The sequence below is a fragment of the Eschrichtius robustus genome, chromosome 4, assembly GCF_028021215.1.
Source record: "Eschrichtius robustus isolate mEscRob2 chromosome 4, mEscRob2.pri, whole genome shotgun sequence".
In the NCBI taxonomy this organism is placed as follows: Eukaryota; Metazoa; Chordata; class Mammalia; order Artiodactyla; family Eschrichtiidae; genus Eschrichtius; species Eschrichtius robustus.
The window spans coordinates 147,248,452-147,266,041 of NC_090827.1; the positions used below are offsets into that span (position 1 = coordinate 147,248,452).

Sequence of the window (17,590 nt, forward strand, 5' to 3'; positions counted from 1 at the left end):
CACATAGAAAACAAACTTATGGTTACCAAAGGGGAAAGTAGAGGGGAGGGAGAAATTAGGAGTTTGGGATTAACAGATACACACTACCATACCTAAAATAGGTAAACAACAAGGACCAACTGAATAACACAGGGAACTATATTCGATATCTTGTAATAACCTATAATGGAAAAGAATCTGAACAAGAATACGTGTGTGTGTGTGTGTGCATAACTGAATCACCTTGCTGTACACCAGAAACTGACACAACATTGTAAATTTACTATACTTCAATTTCTAAACATGGTTTTAAAAAAAGGAAATCCAGTGGGAAATCCTGGATGTTCACCCTTTCCCACTCTAGTTCCTCCAAACCTTCCAAAAAATACATTTTCCCTACCTTCTGAACCATAAGTTATCTTTGATTTTAGCCTGGGCTAAACCAGAGATTGGCCTCTTAAAGTTTCTGACCTCTGACCTCCTCATATTAATTTCATGGTTAAGAAGCTACGGCTGTCAAGAAAATCTCTCCATCTCGTTTCCCAGTCCTCTGACTATCCTAAGAAGAGAGTGCAGCCCTGTCTAACCCTGGTGGGGAGCTGACAAGCCCAGACAGGACCTCCGGGCTGTGGGCTGGCTGAGCCTGGAGAGGATGAGGACGAAGTAGCCAGAGGAGAAGGAGGCGGCATCCAAGTAGCCGCCTAAAGCAAACAGCCCAGCGGTTCATGTCCTGAACTGGCGACAAGAACCCACGTGAAAGGCCTGGTTGATTCCAGCCATGAAATTTCTAGCAAATGCCTTCCATGTCTTGGTGTTCCTCTTTCTCTCCCAAGAGACGATAATGACAAACCCTGTGACCACGTCTCCTCTGAGCACTTGAGAGAAAACACTCCGTGAATCCAAAGCCCAGTAACCATGTTATTAATAATGCCACAGCACTGGCTGCGTTCTTTCCAAGGTCGAGATGTTTAACGGGCACCCTCTCCGCCTCGTCACAATGGTGGATGGCACGCTGATGGGGGTAGAGAGGGCGTTCTGGCCAAGGACACTTGGTGAACCAACAAATTCCTCCTCCTGAAGCTATACGTGAACCTACCTTTCTAGAAGAAAAAGGGCGTGATGGGAAAGCAGGAGAGTCCACTGCTACAACAGTCCCCCTTGCTACCAGATGTGCTCTTCTCCCACAGCTCTTCCCTAATTCTCCCGTCCTCGTGCAAGTGTCCCTTAGAGAAAATCACCTACCAAGAGCTCATTTTACTCTGTGCCAGGAGCTGTGATGACATTCCCACATCCTAGGAACCTCCTCTGACCACTCTGTGAGAACCACCGACACCATTAATCTGTTTGCATCCTTCCTGGCTCGTAATAGACTTTTAATTATGTGCTTGTTCACTTATCCCGCAACCATGGAAGCCAGGTATGATTATACCCATCTTACAGGAGAGAAGCCTGAGTCTCAGAGAGCTGGAGTCATTTTGCCAATGCCACAGAGCTAAACGACTGTGGAGGCCAAGATTCAACCCCAGACCTCTGGGACTATAAACCTGGACCATCTTTGTCAACACGGGATATTCTTCCTCCTTCCATCAGCCAACCCCATCCCTCCCAGAGTATGTATTAATATATATATACACCCCATCCCTCCCAGAGTATGTATGTATGTGTGTATATATATATACACCCCATCCCTCCCAGAGTATGTATGTAATATATATATATATACTCCATCCCTCCCAGAGTATGTATGTGTATATATATACACCCCATCCCTCCCAGAGTATGTATGTAATATATATATACACCCCATCCCTCCCAGAATATGTATGTATGTGTGTATATATATATATATACACCCCATCCCTCCCAGAGTATGTATGTAATATATATATACACCCCATCCCTCCCAGAATATGTATGTATGTATATATATATATATATATATATATATATATATATATATATATATACACCCCATCCCTCCCAGAGTATGTATGTAATATATATATACACCCCATCCCTCCCAGAGTATGTATGTATGTGTATATATATATATATATACACCCCATCCCTCCCAGAGTATGTATGTATGTGTGTATATATATATATACACCCCATCCCTCCCAGAGTATGTATGTAATATATATATACACCCCATCCCTCCCAGAATATGTATGTATGTGTATATATATATATACACCCCATCCCTCCCAGAGTATGTATGTATGTGTATATATATATATATATATATATATATATATACACCCCATCCCTCCCAGAGTATGTATGTGTGTGTGTGTGTATATATATATACCCCATCCCTCCCAGAATATATATATATGTGTGTGTGTGTGTGTGTATAACTGAGTCACTTTGCTGTACACCTAACACAACATTGTAAATCAACTATACTTCATTTTAAAAACTTAAAATTAAAAAAATAAAAATAAAATAAAATGAAGGTCACCTTCAAAATAAATAAATTTAAAAAAATAAAAGAAGCTCAAGGTCCACCTCCTCCTTGAAGCTTTGCCCATTAATTTCTCCACAATCGCTGACCTTTTCAGCAGACTCTCATCTTTACTTACATAATAGCTTACATGTGGGCTATTTGTCTACCTGAGTTATATAATGATTAGAAAAGAAAGGAAACTGGAGGGAGGGAGGGACTCAGGAAGAGCAAATGGAGGTAAGTGGATTTCAGAACAGGAGGAGATACTTGTGCGATGCAGCCTTGAGAGAGATAAAGGATGCCGAGGAGAGAGCAGCTGAAGTCCAGAGAGCTCCTCCTCCCCCCCTACACTGGGAGGAAGGAGCTGGGATATACAGACTCACATTCACACATGGGTTCATTCTGCCTGGTACTGCTGTATCCCAAAACGGAGTTCCCACGGATGGATGTACAGTGATGCGACCCTGGATAGTGGGCAGGGAGAGGGCAGAAATTCCTGGCTTAAAGAGAGATACTTCCTGAAGCTACACCAAACCATGGCACCACCTGACTAAGGTTCCCCACATTCTTTCTATTGGAAGCATCCCAATCCCTCAGTGCTTCAAGTCTACAAACAGCCTGGGGTGGGGAGGGAGGGAAAAAGCGGGGCAGGCAAAGGCAACAGACTATAAAGTCAAGAGGGCAGAAACCCTGTGCCTTCTTAGCGCACACCTGAAATGTTGCGGGCAGGGTTGTGCTGCATACCTGCTCTGCGTGTGTGTCTTCCTATCAACCCCTGCTGACCACCTGACCATCTGCACTTTAGCAGAGGACTTCTGATACGTTCAGACACAGAGCAACTAGTTCTTCACCCTCCCTGGCTCCTGCATCTCAAGACAGCACCATTACTTCTTCAGATCTCTTTACTCCACCCCATTGGAGGTGCTTAGCTCTCTCAAGAGTGAGCAGAGAAAGTATGACTTAAAATGCAAAGTGGAAAACAGCTCTCTGGCTATTCCACACGATATTATAGTGTGGCAAGATTTCAGGAGCATCTGCACATGCAGCTGAGCCCTATCACAGCATAAAGCAAGCCCAGAATCATTTATGGGTCGAATGCCCCCATCGCCACCTTAACAGAGGTGGGCTATTCCATTTGGCCCACATTATGCAGGACGAAGGAGAGAGACGTAAAGAATCACCAGTTCTTTATTCCATTACGGTTGGAAAGAAGCTGACACCGACAAGGACCCTTTTCAGCAAGGGATTATATATCACACCAGAGAAATGCATAAAAGACAAATGATCCCTGACACCATTGTGCCTCCATTGACCTGCTCAAGGTCTAAAGGCGGCTGCAATTAGAGACCATGGTCACAGATCTGCTGGCAGCTCAGAGAGCCTGCATTTACTTTAATCCTGCAGAAATGAACTGGGATGAATTTGGTGGGCACAGACTTCGTCTAAGTTTGAATTCTGTGGGTCTGATTCCGATTTCTGGGAGTTTGGTAATTTGCTTTTGTTAACAAGATCTTTCTCAGCTTCTTCAGTGTTTACAACGTAAGATCTAATTTGGGCTTAAAACGCTCATGAAAATTAAGTGCATTACTTTAAAAAACGCAATTGGGGAGAGATGGAGAGGGAAAACGACGCCACATGCCACAGATTTAGCACGTTTGCACATTTGCAGAGGTCCTCCCAGCCGATGGCGACCGACAATCATAGACACCACCGCTCCAGCCCTTCCGTCAGACCTGACTCTCCGACCTGGGGACGTGTTAAGAGATCTATTTTACCGCTTTGCATCCTAAGAGACCTTGAAAATCTATTTGGGATGGGAGCATCAAAGTTTTATTTATTATAGCACTTAAAATGCATACAAGCCCCCTGAAACCAAGCTTCTGCAGCACCGTGGAAACGGCTGCAATATGAATGGTTATTGTGGTGCCTTTTTTCTATAATAAGAGTAGTTTTCACGTACTGAGTGCTTTCATGTGCCAGGCATCACTCTGAGCACTTTCTTTTTCCCAACAACCTGTGAGGAGGTTGAAGCACAGAGCAGGAAAGGAATCTTAGCAAGCCACACAGCTACTCAACGGCAGATCTAGAATTCAAGCCCAGCTTCACTGGCCCTTAACCCCTCACCCATCACTCTGATATGCTGATTGCTCTAAACATCTTCTTACGCCACCACCCCCCAAACAATTAGAGAAGGTCCATTAGATTATGACACCCACATCCCCTGCACATAAACAATACTTAAAACACCTTTCATTCATGAGTTTAGTAAAAGCCAGCCAGGTGAATTTCAAGACTATAATGCAAAGGATGGATCGGTCCAAACAGATTCCAGAAATATGGGTGTGGATTTTTAAAGAAAAAAAGCCAGCTTATTCAGAGAACTGCGAGTTAGTGTGTTGCCTCCAGGGAACGGTCAGCTGACTGTCTCCAAAGAGACACTTCACTGCACAAAGAGTGGACACCGGTCTATGTCAGAGGTAGCTGAGGAACAGCAATCATGTATAAAACCGGAATCCCAAAGCACTAATTTCCAACAAAAATTGACCTGCCACGTGAAAACTATCCACCCCAGTCTCCCCTTTCTGCTGACCCATAGGGAAGTCAGCCCGTAACCAGTAGGGGGTTGGTGAACATGGAATCAGAATATACGTCCTGAGATGCAGCTTTCATGGCATCTCATGATGATGGCTTATCACGGATCTAGTTAACGCAATAGGGACGGCCTCGTGAATCAGGCCTGAATTCGACTGGCTGAGGTATCCTCTCGCTTGGACGAGACTTTGAGGTGGGGAGATTTCTGTGAACCTCTTTGCTCTCTCTACCCGTGACTGAACAACCCTCCTCCTCCTTGAGAAATTCTGTCAAGTTATAACCGAATCCTTGCTTTCCTAGGAATCGGTCTGTTCTTATTAAGTGATGTTCATATATCTGTACTCTGTTCTCACGGGGTGAATTTTAAGGGTATCCCAAGTTAGGTTCCTGGGGAAGCCAACTTTGAGGGAGAACGCTGGTTAAGGGGCACCCTTGGGAACACCACCTGTACAAGGGGTGGGGGTGGGAAGGAAGCATGAGGGGGCAGAGGAAGACACTGGGCAGCAATGTGGCCCAAGGAGGACCTCAGCCAACCCCTCAGGGACCCCTGGAGCTGAGAAGCTGGGATGACCCTTCAGAGTTGTCCCAAGTTGGGATGAGGCGGTCAGGCCTTTATACTCCTATAGCCCTCGGTCACGGGCTGTGGACCACCCTGAAAGTGGGCGAGGTGGATCTCTAGAGCCCAAGCAGTCCCCAAAGGAAGCGGAAAGCTGAGCTCTCTGTCAGCAGCATTTGGGCAGTTGGGAAAATAAGTCTTTCACTCCTGGAGGGGCAGATGGGCAACTCATCATAGCAGCCTCCAAGAAGGAGAGCCCTAAATTCCTGGAGAAAGCCTCACTCGTTCCCTAACAAACTGAGAACCGGAGAAGAACTGAAGAGGCGGTGGGGATGGGAAGGGCTAACCGGGGATCAAGTCCGCCCAGCCCCAAAGGCTTGGAAGGATAGGAATGCCTTCCTCGGGCCAGGGCTGCCCAGGTCTAGTCTCCCCACCCCCCCCTCCCCGCTCCCCCAATCCACCGTCCGGCAAGTCCCACCTTCTGTCCATCCCTCCGAGGGCCAGGCTCTCCTTCACCTCGGGACCTTCCCACACGCCATGCCGCTCCCTCCGCCTGGGACGCCCGGCTTCCGCCTCTCCCCTCACCCCACCTGAATCCTATTCCCCCTCAGGTGTCAGCGCAGAGCCCAAACCCCTCCCCTGGAGAGATGAAGTCCACCTGCTGGATGATCTCAGCTCCCTTCACTTCTCCATCCTGGGTAGTTCTTCTGTTTATTTCTAGACCATCCCACTTTCCGCTAACCCCGTCAGCTTGGTAAAGGAAGGGACTGCATCTGTTTCACTCACCGTGGTTTTCCCAGTGCTTGGCACAAAGCCTGGGAACACGCAGGCACTGATGAACACTGAGTGAATGAATGAATGAATGAATGAATGAATGATTGATTGAAGGCATAAATGAATGAATTCTAGCAATTCAGGGCAGCACCAGCAGGGTGAGAAGGGCCCCAGAATAGACCTCCAGCTCTGAGATGGTTCTAAAAATGATCCCACTCCAGAGATAACCCCCCAGCCCTGAGTTAGGTGCCCCAGCAAAATGCTCCAGCAGCGCCATACTCCTGCCAGAGCCCTGGATTCATTCACTGCCTTGTAATTGCCTGTTCACTGATATTTTTTCGTCCCCACTACATTGTAACATCCATGAGAGCAGAAGCCATTTCTATCTTATTCATCATTTTATCCCCAGCACCTAGCACAGGGCCTGGCATATAATGGGTCCTCAAGAAATATTGCTTGAATAAATAAAAAAGAGAGAAGTGCATTTATTAAGGAGAATTCAGTGAAATATTTTCAAATTTACACTGGCATTAAAGTGAAATGTGATGGTGTTTAACTAGCTTCCAATAGAACTGTAAACAAAAGAGCAGGGATTTGGGGGGTCTTCTCTGAGGAATGGGGAAGCCCTGTGAACCCACAGAAGGGCCCCCCCCCCTTCCACGTGAAGCGTTGTGAAGCACCTGACACATTTGGTATATTTCAGCGATGTTTATAATCATAGCCACGCTATACCAAGGACTCACTGAGAGCTTAGCAAGGTGCTAGGCATTTTATACAGACAGTATTATCTCTTTACATGTATAGAAAATCACTGCGATGTAAGATTATCCCCCTTTTTCAGATGATGAAATCAAGGCTTAAATAGATGTCACCTGCCCCAGGTGATCAAACTAGTTAGAGGGAGAGGAAACATCGAGAACCAGGCATGCCTGATTCCACAGCCTCTACTCATCTTCAGTGCCATGGTAAGCTCCCCCTTCCACAGGATACAGTCTCTCCACACAAGTGAATGCAGTGGGATGTTTAAATATGAGCACAAAATAATACTGGGGTTACTTTAATTAAGCTTTTTAATATCTTAACACCATCCCAATTTCCACCATATCACACCCACAAGGAAGGCAGAGCGGAGCTAATTACAACATCTAGAGGACTGAATAAAGCATCCACTTGGAAATCTTGACAGTGGTCTGCCAGCGATTCCAATGACTTCTCTCTATCTATTCAATCAAGTCCCACAGGCAACGTGCAAAGATTTGCAAAGCTCACGTGGAGCCTAAAGATTTTTCTATATGCACCCAAGGCAACCTACTCACGTTCAAAGTGTGTGTGTTGAAAATGCATTTCTGGCCAATCTGTGAGGCAGGAGAGAAAGGGAGGGTTTGGGTTCGCCTCTGGTCAGGGCTGTGTCTTCCTTCTGCCATGTCATGCCTCAAGGGAAAAGTAGGCTGGTGTCTGAGATCTAAAAATTAATGTACTAAAACATTTTTCTTATTTTTAAAATTTATGTTTCCATGGTAACAGAGCCATCAACCAACAAATGTGTCCTTTTCTCCTGCAAATAAATAATGCTTTCCTCAACGAAGAAAATGAGAATAACACATTTATCCACTTTGATAAGGAACCTATCTTGGGAGCCTCCAAGAAAGTTCACACTTTCTTTTCCATGTCTCTCCTTCTTTGAAGACTTGCCCAAGAATTAAAGTTTTGCATCAAGGAAAAAAAATAGTCTAGAAAAGCTTTTGGTGTCATGAAAACGTGAGTTACAAACCCAGGAGAAAGATTTCAGTTGGCCTTTTTCCTGAATCAAAGAAGATCCGAAGGTTATTTTTCCTCCCCCTAAATTTCCAGGATCTTGTTTCTGAGACATCCTTAGACACATCTACTGCTTGGATCAATTCTGGAAACCTAGTAAGCCCCGTTGTCCCCTGGCCAGACACTAACAATAACCCCATGACCCTTAACTCATCCAGAAACCCCCTCCCCGCCCCCTCCCTGCAGGCACCAGAGTGGCACCTCCACTCTCCCTTCTTGGGTTCCCCTCTGGAAACCAGAGCTCTGGGAAGCCACAAAATCGCCCTGTACTTCCCCGACCCTGGGCATTCACGGAGAAGAAAAAAGCACTCTCTTCAGGTCAAACCTCAGAATCTTCGAAATAGTGAGGGGTCGATTTCTTTCGGACTTAATGATCTACCCAACTCTCTATCTTCCTTCTCTGTAACTAATTTTAGAACAATGACATCATACATGAGTGTGACGTCATATAAGAGCACAGGGAGCCAACCTCTTCTTTTTTTTTTTTTTTTCTTTTTTGACCAGGGAGACTGGCAAAAAAATATTCACACTTATAGGACAGTTATAGGGCATGGGATACAGAACATCAGAAGGGATGAGGAGCCAGTGGGGGAGTATCTGACAATGGTTTCAGCCCAGCCGCCTGGCTGGAACCCCACTCCTGTTCTATGGCTGGACCCCTGTACAGCTGTGCTTCCATTTCTAAGATCCCTGCTGTATCAAACATCTTATAGGCTACCCTGTACCTAGAGATGATCATACTAAGTGAAGCAAGTCAGAGAGAGACAAATATCAATGATATTGCTTATATGTGGAATCTAAAACAATGATACAAATGAACTTATTTATAAAACAGAAATAGACTCACAGACATAGAAAACAAATTTATGGTTACCAAACGTGGCAGGGGGGGATAAATTAGGAGTTTGGGATTAAAATATACACACTACTACATATAAAGTAGATAACCAACAAGGACCTACTGTATAGCACAGGGAACTATACTCAATATCTTGTAATAACATATAGTGGAAGAGAATGTAAAAAATGAATATGTATATTTATATAGATATATATGTATAACTGAGTCACTTTGCTGTACACCTGAAACTAACACTACGTTGTAAATCAACTATATTTCAATAAATATTTTTTCAAATTTTTAAAAAAAGAGTACCATCAGATTTCTCCTACAAAGTAACATTTTTAGGTACCTACACGCTCTCTTTTCTTCTGTTCTTTCTAATTTCTTTTCTTAAAAAGGAAAGAGAAAATAAGAAAAAAAAAAACCAAAACTAACCATATAATGCAGAGCCAGGCACCCAAGATGGAGAAAATATCATCCTTGGATCTCCCTCACCATGACTTCCTCCCCGTGGGCTGTAGGGAGAAGTTTAGGGGGGAAGTGCTTCGGCAGGTTGGCCTGGGCTGTTCTGAGCTGGCAATGGGGCGAGGACAGTGGATTTTCTGTCCAACTGGAGGGCGCCCCTTTGGGAAGGTCTGTCTTGTGGGCTGAGACAGTTTGGGCAGCAGCTGCAACTAACTACCGGAGACCCTGTTTCCTAGTGTCACTGTCACCTCTGGAGCCTAAGAATAAAGTACTCAAGACTAGACCCCCATTGCTGGCAAGTGCAATTCAGTAGGTATGGGCAAGAGCTGGGCATCCATGGTTTTTCAAAGATCCACAGGTGCTTCTGCTATGCAGCCAGACCCAAGACCCATGGACCTCAGGATGTGACCTCGAATGGAAGGCGCCCCCGAGAGGGGCCCTACTTCCCATCACACCTTCCAGATATTCCAAGTTGACATTAAAGATGAGCATTAGCAGTGAAATGACAAAAGATTTATCCTCTTTGTATCAATTTCCTCTTCCTGCTGTCACAAATTACAGCAAATTCAGTAGCTCGAAAAAACACACATTTATTATCTTACAGTTCAAGAGGTCAGAAGTCCAAAAGAGGTCTTACAGGGCTCACACAGGTGTTGCAGAGCTGTGTTCCTTTCAGAGGCTCAAAAGGAGAATGTTTCCTTGCGTTTCCAGCGTCTAGAGGCCGCCTGCATGCCTTGGTCTGCGGGCCCCGGCCAGCAACTGCATCACTCCCATCTCTGCTTTTCTGCTTCTGACTCTCTGGCCTTCATCTTTCATTTAAAAACCCCCTTGTGATTGCACTGGGTCCACCAGGATTATCCAGGATAACCTCTCCCATCTGAAGATGCTTAATTTGATCACATCTGCAAAGTCCCCTTTGCCGTGCAAAATACCATATCCACTGGTTCTGGGGATTAGACGTGGACATGGGGCGGGGAGAAGGGGATGGCAGTGCTCTTCTGTTTACCACACTCTTCTGGGAATTTTGGAGTGGTCCAATTAGAGTGGAGAGTGGGTGTCTGCCAGAGGATTCTCTCCTTATCAAAGTCTCCAAACCATCTTTGTTTAGTAGTCTATGCTCATTCTGCCTGCTACCCGTTTCCACTCCTGCGTTTCCTGGCTAGTGATTCTCTCTTATTTCATCTCTCCTTGTCTTTGGAGATACATAGTTGAAGATAAGACACAATGCTTTTTCCAAAGTGAGACAAGGGCGCTGCACTTGGCCTGCATGAAAGAAAAATAATTTCAGAGCATAAGTTTACAAACTTCGTGCAAAATAAGCTTGGGAAACTCGACAGCCAAATAATGTCAGTCAGCATTCCTGGCACGTTTGTTCATTAAATGCTATGCAAGCTGAGCAGGTCTTTATCGTTGTTGAAATAGCAAATCTGCACATTTTGTGTGATTCGAAAATATTTGTAATAGCACTGTTACTCAGTATATAAGCATGGTGTCAGTCTTCACATTCCAATTCTTTCTTGATGGTGAAGGAAAGCATTGCAGCCAGCAGTAGAGCTCTGGGGAGTTTTGTCCATGATAATAGAGTATTCTGGAGGGTAAGGAGGGGAAAGGGGGGAAGGCGATTGTAGAACAGGGAGACAGGATACGGGGTTCTATTTGCTCTGGGAAAAACAGTTGGACATCCACTGTGGTTGTCAGAGAAGGTATGAAAGTTTCTTGGAAATTAAATTCAGGGAAGATGACATTCAAAGCAAGAGGAAATGAAAATTCTCTCTGACTCAAAGCAGGCACATTTAAGAAAAAATGAAGTGATTATAAACATTTTCCAGATACCTTCTTTACATTCCTTGTTTATGAATGGCCAGTTCACCTTCATTTTTCTATTATAGGGTTCATCTTTTTTATTGATTTGTAAGCACTCTTTGTGTATTAGGGCTACTGACCTTTCTTTCTGAAATACGTATTGCAACTAGCTTTCCTGTTTGTCAGTCCCATTTGTGGTAAGGATGTTTTTCCATGCAGATGTTTTAAATTTGTAATCAAACTACCAATTTTTTCCTTCATGCTTTGTGAACTGATTATTAAGCTCAGACAGGCCTTCTGTACAAGTAAAATTATTAAAATTTCACCCACTAATAATCAAAAAATGCAAATAAAAATGAGGTTTAATTTCTTTCCTATCAGATTCATTCCTTTATTTCCTCAAAAAATGTTTGTCGGGCTTCCCTGGTGGCGCGGTGGTTAAGAATCCACCTGCCAATGCAGGGGACACGGGTTCAAGCCCCGGTCAGGGAAGATCCCACATGCCGCGGAGCAACTAAGCCCGTGCGCCACAGCTACCGAGCCTGCGCTCTAGAGCCCGCGAGCCACAACTACTGAAGCCCAGGTGCCTAGAGCCCATGCTCTGCAACAAGAGAAGCCACTGCAATGAGAAGCCCACACACCGCAACGAAGAGTAGCCTCCGCTCGCCACAACTAGAGAAAGCCCGCACACAGCAACAAAGACCCAACACAGCCAAAAATAAATAAATAAAATAAATAATAATAAAAATTTTTTAAAATGTTTGTCAAGTGTCCATTATGTGACAAGCATTATGCTAAGAGCTGGGGATCCAGGAATAAAGAAATCAGAAAAAAAAAAGTTCTATCCTTGTGACATTTACACTCCACTGGGTCCAGATAAGCAATAAACAAGATGAATATGTAAGCTACATAATATACTAGAGAAGTGTTATGAAAAAAAATAAAGCTGGAAAGGGGGACGAAGGCTACTAAGGATGGGACAGGTGGCATTTTAAATAGGATCATCAGGGAAGGTCTCCCTAGCAAGCCAGGCTAGTGATCCTGGCAGAGCTTTGAGCCACTGTGAAATTCTGAGACTTTGATCTGCAAACAAAGAGACCAATGCGGCCAGAGGGGGAGAAGACAAGGGTAAGAGTGGACATAGGTGGGAGTGGTCAATATCGCCCAGGCCCTGTGGGCCACTGCAAGGATTCAGGCTTTTTACTATGAATGAGTTGGGATGACACTGGAGGGTCTTGACTAAGGGGTGATGTTATCTCACAACTTCTCAGAATCACTCCGGCTTCCACGTGAAGACCAGACTGTCCTGGAAGTAAGACAACCTGTTCGGGGACTACTGCATTGATCCAGGTGAGAGATATCAGTGACTTGGGCCATGTGACAGCAAAGGATTGAATGTCTGAGCGATGAGTCAAAGGTGGCATCAAGCTTTTTGACAACAGAAAGGATGGAGTAGCTGTTAACTGTGATGGGAAAGCTACGAATGAAACAGATTTAGATACTAAGCATCTAAGTGGAGATGTCAAAGAGTCAGCTGGATCTACAAGGTACATTCCCATGCTCTCTTCCCTCCCTGAACTGGAGATGGACATTTGGGAATCACCAGCATAGAGGTGGAATTCAAGGCCATGAGGCTGAGTGAGATTACCAAGAGACTGGCAAAGATGAAGAATACTGACAATACCAATACCGACAGGTGCCTAAGAAAATGCACATTCTCATATGCCCCTTCATCTAAATCTAGATAAGCCCTTTTGGAAAGCAGTAGCACCATATATCAAAATTTAAACATGCATATCTCTTTTTTACTGAAGTATAGTTGATTTACAATGTTGTGTCAGTTTCTGGTGTACAGCAAAGTGATTCAGGTATACACACCCACACATATATATTCTTTTTCAGATTCTTTTCCATTACAGGTTATTACAAGGTATTGAATATAGTTCCCTGTGCTATACAGTAGGACATTGTTGTTTACTCTGTGTATAGTAGTGTGTATCTAAAACATGCATATCTTTGACTCAGCAATTCCATTTCTAGGAATTCATCTTAAGGAAGAAACCAAACAGGTGAGTAAATATAAGGACGCTCCAATAAATGCCCAAACAAAAGGGAATTCGTTATTGTGGCACACACACAATTAATATTATATAGCCATTTAAACTTACAATAAAAAGATTTGTATTCACATGACCTATCGTATCCATAACTTACTAAATACTTTAGCAATATAGTATAATATAGATATGCATGGGTTTTTTTCTTTCTAGTTTAGGCTACACCCTAGAAGAAGACAATTGTTCTAATCAGGAATCCACACCCTGGGGCGGTCAGCTAGCATTTTATCAGAAACACCACACTCCAGAGGGAGTTACTAAAAGCCCTTCTGTAATCCACATCTCTAATGAACAAGAAATGGTTCTGCTAATTAGCATACTGAATTTCAGAAATGGGTTTTCATAGGAGAAATTAATGGGTTGTTAATGAGCGTAATGGATATTAGAAATGGGCAATCACTGGTGAAATTTGTAGAATTCAAATTCGTGAAGTGGCTAAAACGTTTTAGAGACACCTCTTCCTTTTGCACCAACAGGGCAACAGGTAACTAGAGCAGCCTGAGGGCTATATTTTCAGGGATGAGTCTAGATTCCTAAATAGTCCTGCATCCAGCCACAAGTTTAAAGACTCCCAGGTGCCTACTGATGAAATGAAGGGCGAGAGAAGGTTGTCTCGAGAATTCAGTGGGGTTTCAAGTGAACCTTTCACTGAAGTGATGGTTGGAGTCTCTAAGAGGAGAAATTACAGGACTTCAGTGAATTTATAGAATAGGTTAGATGTATTGTGTGGTTTTGCTCCTGCTTGCTAATGATTGTTTACTTGCAGAAGATCTTCATATTCGTTGGAATTAGCTCTGAGATACACTTTCATAGATAACCTGAGATCCAGATCCTGAGACACAGCTACTGCTTACCCCTCTCACTTTTCACATGGCCACTCTTTTTCACCCAGAAGAACCCATGCGTTGTGTGTGACTCAGGCAGATGCCAGGGGCACAACTCAGAAAAGGACCGTCTGCCCCTGAGACTACAGCACTGGGATACTTGCGTCAGGAAAGCACAGGGCTGATACTTGGGTTGCATTTTTATAATCAGGTAAAAAGATAAAGCTTGAAATTGTGTTTGAAAAAGTGAAGTCAAAATAGAATGTGCAGGGCTTCCCTGGTGTCACAGTGGTTGAGAGTCTGCCTACTAATGCAGGGGACACGGGTTCGAGCCCTGGTCCGGGAAGATCCCACATGCCGCGGAGCAACTAGGCCCGTGAGCCACAACTACTGAGCCTGCGCGTCTGGAGCCTGTGCTCCGCAACGGGAGAGGCCGCGACAGTGAGAGGCCCGCGCACCGCGATGAAGAATGGCCCCCGCTCGCCACAACTGGAGAAAGCCCTCACACAGAAACGAAGACCCAACACAGCAATAAATAAATAAATAAAAATTAAAAAAAAAAAAATAGAATGTGCAGGACTTCCCTGGCGGTCCAGGGGTTAAGACTCCGCGCTTCCAATGCAGGGGGCGCGGATTTGATCCCTGGTCGGGGAATTAAGATCCCATATGCTGCACGGCCAAAAAATTTTAAAAAATAAAATAAAATATTAAAACTTCTTTAAAAAAGAAATAGAATGTGCAAAACAGCCAGGGAATTCCATCAGCTTAAACAGGCAGCTGGAAATGGATATGTCACCCCTATTCCTAACTCTGTTACACCCCTGTTTTTTTCAATAGTAGCATTTAGGGCTTAAATTACCTGGAAAATTTCTCCTCCTTTTTTCCCCTGTCTCAGGAGCAATCATTATGTCTTAAGTGACCAGATACATTCAGATATTCATAAACTGGGCGTATTTACCCTAACTCTCCTACTCTGCCCCTCCTCCCACAGGCAGTCAGCAGGATTGATGAATTTGTTTCCCATCGTTCGTTTTAAGTAGCAAGATGTTATTCTTGGTTGTTCAAATTACTAACATTTTCCATTGATTCTACCTTTCCTCCTTCCTCTCTCTCTTCCTTGCTTCGTTAAGTAATCCCTGATTTATTTCCCCTTTTATCCATCCCTCCCTTCCTGTTGCTCTCTCTTCTTATTCCTATTCTCCAGCAATCCCAGGCACCCAAAGGAAATAAGAGCAAGTTAAGAAGCAGCCTGCTCTATTTACAATAGCCAGGACATGGAAGCAACCTAAGTGTCCATCATCGGATGAATGGATATAGAAGATGTGGCACATATATACAATGGAATATTACTCAGCCACAAAAAGAAACGAAATTGAGTTATTTGTAGTGAGGTGGATGGAGTTAGAGTCTGTCATACAGAGTGAAGTAAGCCAGAAAGAGAAAAACAAATACAACATGCTAACACATATATATGGAATCTAAGGAAAAAAAAAAAAGGTCATGAAGAACCTAGTGGCAAGACGGGAATAAAGACGCAGACCTACTAGAGAATGGACTTCAGGACACGGGGAGGGGGAAGGGTAAGATGTGACAAAGTGAGAGAGTGGCATGGACATATATACACTACCAAACGTAAAATAGATAGCTAGTGGGAAGCAGCCGCATAGCACAGGGAGATCAGCTCTGTGCTTTGTGACCACCTAGAGGGGTGGGATAGGGAGGGTGGGAGGAAGGGAGATGCAAGAGGGAGGAGATATGGGGATACATGTATATGTATAGCTGATTCACTTTGTTATAAAGCAGAAACTAACACACCATTGTAAAGCAATTATACTTCAATAAAGATGTTAAAAAAAAAAAAAAAAAAGCAGCAGCCTGGTGAGGACAGGCCCCAAGAGAATTTCATGGAGTAGGTAGTGTACCCCGAACATTAGAGAAAGGGTGCGTTTTTACAAACCCACACTCAAAAACTTGCCCTCAGTGAAGCTGGAAAAAAATAGTAATCAAATGATTAAATTTTTTCAAAAGCTTTTTTCCCAGGCTTTCTAAAGGCAGAATAGAAACAGACATAGGAGGGAAGGGTAAATCACAAAACAGGAGAATGCAAGCCTTAGAGCACTCTGATAAGAATGTCGAGAAACAGGGGCTTCCCTGGTGGCGCAGTGGTTGAGAGTCTGCCCGCTGCTGCGGGGGACACGGGTTCGAGCCCTGGTCTGGGAGGATCCCACATGCCGCGGAGCAACTGGGCCCGTGAGCCACAATTACTGAGCCTGCGCGTCTGGAGAGGCCATGATGATGAGAGGCCCCGCGAACCGCGATGAAGAGTGGCCCCCACTTGCCACAACTAGAGAAAGCCCTCACACAGAAACGAAGACCCAACACAGCCATAAATAAATAAAATAGTGTTTAAATAAATAAAAATAAAAATAAAAAGCCAGCTTGTATATCACCTGCTCTTTAAAAAAAAAAAAAAAAAAAAAAGAATGTCGAGAAACATTATTTCCTCTTCCAGTGACGTTTTTTTAAAAAAAATACTATTTGATTTTAAGCTCACCAATCTATGTCTGGATGAACATACGTTACCACACAATTATTCCCTGTTGAAAATCTCCACTGCCGTACAAACCAGCAGGAAAAGGGATTTTCTGGCAGGGGGTGGGCAACATGGCACGAGCTGCCTGACCCTTTTAACTGCTTTAAGTGGCTGGCTATTTCCTTTCTGTGTGTCTTTTTTTTCCCCTCTCCTCCTGCTGCTATGACTGTTGTTTCTGCTTTGCAAGGACATACCATTTTACTTACCACTCTCTCTCCCCCTTCTTAATTGGCCTGCAGTAAAAATACAAATTGCACCACTGTACTTTATCACGAGCCATTTGATGGGCCAAAAATGCCTCATAAGTACTGCCTTGAGGATATGAATCAGACCTGCTGACTTTCTAAGCACCCACTTTTATATCTTGACCCCCAGATGAGGCCAGGGGGTGGTACTCACGCCCACTCCCATGGGAGTATTCAGCCAGTCACTGCCTTTCCATCAGCAAAGACACAGCAAAAAGGTGTAACATCCGTCCCGCACGAGGCAAGTCCACAGCCCAAATCTCTCCTTCTGTCCATTAGCTTTAATGCCCGTTGTTCTTTATGAGCATGAAAAGTCTGTCTCATTTTTTTCCCCTCTCTCTAGGTAATAGAGCATGGAATGAATGTCTGAATCCTAAAATGGCAACTAAGCTTAGTAATCTTCTTTAAAGTCTCATAGCCTGGCAAAGGCAGCCTCCTTTCTTTGGAAGCAAAATCCAGGAAAACTGTGTGGTCTCAAAAAGGCTGACAAAAAGTGAGGTTCCAGCTAGACAAGCATACGGAGCTGGCTTCAGG

General features: G+C 44.1%; 1 pseudogene; it reads right to left on the reverse strand.

Moving 5' to 3' along the window:
- Positions 1-561: 561 nt before the first annotated feature.
- LOC137763556 (large ribosomal subunit protein eL32-like) overlaps positions 562-17,590 on the reverse strand; it is a 103,439-nt pseudogene continuing 86,410 nt past the window's right edge.